This window comes from Nuphar pumila, chromosome 1 (assembly GCF_984573655.1).
Source record: "Nuphar pumila chromosome 1, dmNupPumi1.hap1.1, whole genome shotgun sequence".
NCBI classification, from domain to species: Eukaryota; Viridiplantae; Streptophyta; class Magnoliopsida; order Nymphaeales; family Nymphaeaceae; genus Nuphar; species Nuphar pumila.
The window spans coordinates 154,376,872-154,381,805 of record NC_143249.1 but is presented as its reverse complement, the minus strand read 5'-3'; the positions used below and the strand labels follow the sequence as shown (position 1 = coordinate 154,381,805).

Sequence of the window (4,934 nt, the reverse complement as noted above, 5' to 3'; positions counted from 1 at the left end):
CTCCCACGAAACAGAGTTAGTGGAGCAAAGATGCAACCTAAAGAACAGTAGTGAAAAAATATCATATCCAAATCTATATGTACGTGACTAAAGGAGTATATGCATGTAAGCCTGGTATAAACTGGATATAAATGCCTAGACGAGAAAGTATATCAATGCCTACAAGGACGGAAGACATATATAAAATGAAACATCCATGCGTGACTGAAAATTTTCCCAAGTTGGAATATCAATGCTGAGACGCAATTTATAGAGTGTGGGTGCAGCAATATTGCTGACTGTAATTGTTGGGCATAAGTGATTGATGACATGAATGATACTATGATGAATAAAGGGTAGACTTAGCAGCAATGCATTGTGTTATATATAATACATACTGATAACGGCAGGTGCATTGTTGTAAATGCAATGGGTAGTAATACTGTAGTAGGCTCTACAACATGTGCTATGAAAAATGATGCTTAATGTATAAATGCAAATAAGTGCATAGTGGATTTGATGTGGCAGTGGGTAATATGTGGTGATACACCATATATAGGGGAATGCAGGAGTTTAAAAACTAGGCAAAGTGTGACAACATGTGTACAGATGGACATGGTACAAGTGGTAGAGTGGTTGTTTAGGTGGGCTGAATGCAGGTCAGATTTGAAAATAGACACGATTAAATCCAAATGGAATGTAGTACACGATACTGAATATGGTCTGCCCCTATTTACTGTGCTAAATTATTAGTAACTTACCAAAAATGAAGATCAGCAGCTTTATATCATAGAATCGAAGATACAACTTCGAAAGGTGCAATAACAAAACAACAACAAAAAAATAAGCACTTTGAAATCGTCAAATAATACTAACGATACAGTTGAAACACAAACCAAAAGAAAAAGAAAAAAATAATTCAAGAAACATATGAGATGCTTAAGAGATTCAACTGAGGAAATAAAAAAAAAACAAGTTATTTAGAGCACCTGAGAGACTCTATTAACTTCTTGCAGGGTAATGTCCTTTCCTCCATTGATGTTGTACACAAGACCAATAGCAGATTCAATAGGCGATCCAATCAGAGGTGCAAAAGTTGCTGGCTCAGCAGCTTCTTCAGCATGATTCTTGCTAGAAGAAACACCAATCCCAAGCATTGCAGTTCCTGAGTTTTTCATAACAGCCTTGACATCTGCAAAGTCCACATTTACCAATCCAGGTATAGTGATTATGTCTGAAATTCCTTACACATCTTGACGAAGAACATCGTCAGCAAGAAGGAAAACATCCTGTAAAGGGAGGGGGGGGTTGTTCTTGAACAACATCCAATAATTGATCATTTGGAATGATAATAAGTGTATCAACAGACTTTTGAAAATTTTCAATTGCCTCTAGTGCCTGCAAAGACCTTTTACAACCTTCAAAACTAAAGGGGTAAGTAACCACACCAACAGTCAAATGACCATCATCCTTTGATATCTGTGCTACAACAGGTGCAGCACCTGAACCAGTACCCCCACCCATACTAGCAGCAATAAACACAAGATCTGAATCTTTGAGGGCATCCAAAATTGCTTCTTTGGATTCCTCTGCAACTTGCTCTCCAAGTAATGAATTTCCTCCAGTACCTAGTCCACGAGTCAACATTTGTCCAATTTGCAGTGGATTCTCGACAGCTGAATGCTTAAGCGCTTGAGCATCTGTATTAATCGCAATATCAGATCCCTTTAAACTGCTGGGCAGCTTTGGTTTTGCAAGGTTTTCTTCCTCTTTGTCAGAAGGATTCCACTCCTGATATTTCAACTTTCATGATGCTTCTCACTGGTTGTCGAACCTTCTTATTTGCTGTAACTTTTGCTATGTTTGATGAAGCAGAAGCGATTCAATGTCCCAGTTTTCTTCATGTACAGGTTAGCTCGTCATATGGACTCTGACAACCTATTTTTAGCAGATTCAGCCTGAGCATCAATCCGAGCCACAGGGAAGAAATCAAAGCTCCCAATAGCATTTCTTGCAGAAGCATGCTCTTCTGCAGGTATAACACTGATTTCAGCAATAATTCCATACAAAAACCTGAAATGTAATATCACCAAAAAAATATTCTTTCTAATAATATGAAAATTTGGATCTTCTTCAATGTATATAACAATCGCACACTGGGCAAGGAATGTTTGCCAAATAAAGGATACAGGAGAGCTTTCTCAATAGCAGGCTTTTTAAGAAACTTCATGGATTGGCAAGGGGCTAGAAGGGTTGGCTGAAATGTCCATCTTATACAGATGAAGGCGTGGGTTACCAACAACGGATGGATGCTCCTTTTGATCTACTCTTTCCTCTTGATTTCAAATTCTCCGAATAGGTGACACATTGAGCATCCCACTTTTGAATCCTATGAAGGTTTCTCTGCAATATGCAATAACATGAAATGGTTAAATTCAAATATCCAGAAATAACATATTCATGAACCCAACACTCTCTATTGTCATTTACCCTTTGGCGGGGTTTATCTTTTGACTCACATACTAGAGCCACTTAGAAGCATATCATAAAGTCATTAAATTATGAAAGGGGGCCAGTGGAAGCCATATTCCATCTAAAACTCCCCGATGACAGAAAAAATGAAGCAGTTGGTATCAGCAATTCCTAATTTCTTGATGCTGAGAAAAATAATCTTTTATATTCCTTATTGAAGCATCTAAGTCTGTCATATAATGAAATGTGAAACTGATAAATTCCTGAACAAATCAATAAAATCAAACATATGAATTACTATTGAAGGTTTTCAAAAGGTAGATAGTTCAATAACATGAAACATCTATTTTGAGCTTATCTTCTCCAAGAAATGATTCGAACTCTTGGCATGCAATGACTGTGGAAACCGAACTGAACAAGAGAGGGAGCCATGAATGCTGTCTGAACCATGAACACGGGCACCATTGCTGGAATACCATTCATCAACCACAGTAATTGAAACATATATCGTATCCAAGTAGGGTCATTGTGAATATGATTTATTGAATTCTCAAGCTCTGTAGTTACTATCTTGCTGAGTGACCCTGACATTTTTTTTTTGTTTGCAAGATCAGATCCTCCAATAGCATCAACAATTATAGCCTCTTTAAGCTTCAGCCATCTTCCAAAACATATGGTGAGCATGTTATGAGGGCTCTGACCAATGTACGATGAACCACCCGTGGGACCAAATCGATCCTGATTATTTCTTGCAACAAACAGTTATTCTTAAGATGAATGAGGAAGCAGCTGACATGCAATAACAGTCACATGGTTAGGACGAACACCCAGTAAAATAATAACATCAGTGGATGGGTTACCAGGGATGCCAAATAAGTGGGAGTGGTGTAATGTAAATAAAGAATATCAAAATATATTAAGCTAATGTTATGCAGAAAATAGTAAATATATCGTAATCGACCTGTAGGCAACATCTTTTACCCATTGCTCTATAGATAACTGTGAACACCCCAAATTTTTCACAATCTTTTAAATATTCCTTTCTTGCCCCTAAATTCAATTTTGAGCAAATGAGTCATTTTTAAATCTAAATTCCAGTTCATTTCTCAAGCTTTATTGAAATTAGATTCATTTTATATGTTTAAATTGATTTCGGATCTGGGTCCATTGTCCAGATCCAAATCTGAATCTCCTTGTTCAAATTTTAAATTAAAATTATAGAAAATACCAAAAATAGTTTTAAATAGCTCGGACAGTCCATCCGACAGCTGTTTGGATCCATCAAATCATATTTCTTGATTCGAGTATCAAAACTCGAACATTTTCTCAAAACCTGGATCCAAACCCATTCTTCTGAAGAAATTTCCCCAAAATGGTCTGAAATTCTCAGGAGAATACTTTTGTAAATATTCTTTTTAGAAAAATACAAAAAAAATAGGGTTTAGTCTTTGTTTTCTCAGATTTTCATTCCAAAAAATGCAAAAAAAATTATTCAAGAAAAGAACCAAAAAAAAATCATAATAATATTACAAAAAATAGTTTGTAAAGAAACCCATTTTTGAAAAGTCTTTTTTTTACAAGAAGACCTCTTTTGGAAAATGTAAAAAAAAAAACGATTGCAAAACTAAATAGTCGAATTAGGGTTTTGAGGGGGGGGACCCTTTTGAGTTTCTCTCGAACTTTCACCACAGCCGCCTCTCTCTCTCCTCCATAGCCCGACCTTCCTTCTCCAACCCTTCGATCCCTCATCCTCGCAGGGGAGCCACTGATCTTCAACTTCCCCATCGCCTCTCCCAGTCACCGCCCATCTTCAACAAACCCACCGAAATTCCCCTCCTTCGTTCATCTTCAACCGACGGCTTCTCAAATCTTCCTCTCCCTCCTTCAAAAGGGGATTCAAGAAACCCTAAAAAAGATCCATCGTCTTCACCCCCGCACCCCTAGTTTCTTCTCCTTCCTCTCTATGATCCATCTTCATCATCCCATTCTTCTTCTCCTTCACGAGACCCATCTTCACCTCTCCCCATTCACGATGTTTTTCCCTCTTCTCTTTCTCTCATCTTTACGCATCCTTCCCATTTCCCTCTTGGAGAGAGTTCGATCGACCCTGCAGTAAAACAAAAGGAAGGTTTTCTCCCTCTCAACCGAAGCGGATTCTAAGATTGGTGTGGAGGCTTCTGGGTTTGAGCTTTATCAGCACTTCAAAGCGACGTCTATTACTTTTCAGATACGCAACAATATCACTACATTGTATTCATTCATCTGCATATCCACTATTCAATGCATTTCCTTGATTATTTCAGTTTTACATCAATGGTATTTCGGGTTTGATTTACATTTTCTGGTTTTCATGTCATCTTCTGTAAATTTACATTTTCCTTCTCTCAGAATTTCCTTTTGATTTTCGGTTTCTTTGTTATTGAAGCAAGATGTGCAACGTCGATTTGCTTATAGCAAGACCGATATGCACCTTGCAACAAAAA

General features: G+C 37.5%; 1 pseudogene; it reads right to left on the bottom strand.

The window, feature by feature from the left end:
• Nucleotides 1-959: 959 nt before the first annotated feature.
• Nucleotides 960-4,236, bottom strand: LOC149849236 (cell division protein FtsZ homolog 1, chloroplastic-like; annotated as a pseudogene).
• Nucleotides 4,237-4,934: the final 698 nt, after the last annotated feature.